This window comes from Acyrthosiphon pisum, chromosome A1 (assembly GCF_005508785.2).
Source record: "Acyrthosiphon pisum isolate AL4f chromosome A1, pea_aphid_22Mar2018_4r6ur, whole genome shotgun sequence".
NCBI classification, from domain to species: Eukaryota; Metazoa; Arthropoda; class Insecta; order Hemiptera; family Aphididae; genus Acyrthosiphon; species Acyrthosiphon pisum.
Window position 1 is genome coordinate 142,478,243 of NC_042494.1, and position 839 is coordinate 142,479,081.

The following is an 839-nucleotide window of genomic DNA, read 5'->3' on the forward strand; positions in this document are numbered from 1 at the left end:
CTGGGTTCATCTATAAAAAATGGCACCAAACCATCAGAAGATTGGCAGTCATGTGAAATTAAAGTATTAAGCAAATCAGTTATTAAAAATGTAACTGCAATCGCTAATAAAGCCCGATTTACATCCGACAACGAAGAATTAATTCGAACCCAATCCCCAGTTCTGAAAAGAAGAAAGTTAATAAAAAAAATACCTTAACAAACTGCTGTCTATCTGATGAAGAATCCCCACAAGTTATTAATCATAAAACAATACCAGACTTCCCTCAACCAAAATTGAATAGAAGTATATACTTGACTATCATTTTTATTACAATAATTAATATTTGTTAAATAATGTATGTTTTTATTAAAATAATAATTTGTGAATAAATAATTTACAAAACCCAAAAGTACTATGCATATTTACTGTAAGAACTGTTTATATATTAAAGTTTATATTACAGTTTTTTCAAGTTAAATTTGTGATATTTGTTCTTTATATCTTGTTTTAAAATGTCGATCTGATATTTGTAAATGATGTATTCACATGTTATTATTCTAACGTGTAACAAGCTTGTTATTATAGATGTATTAAATCGTATAATTGAATGTTTCCAGCCCTATCATGTGATGATGAAGTATGTACTCCAGTATTGAGTAACAAACAACCTTCTACTTCAATAAAGAAAAAAGTATTACCTGTAGTATAATATACATCACAAAATTTACTATCTAGAGATGAGGAATAACAAATTATGTACCTGCCTTACCTATACGAGTTTCCATATTTAATGATATTCATTATAATTATTATATCTATTCATTATTAATAAATACTCAATTAATTTGTTTAATTTA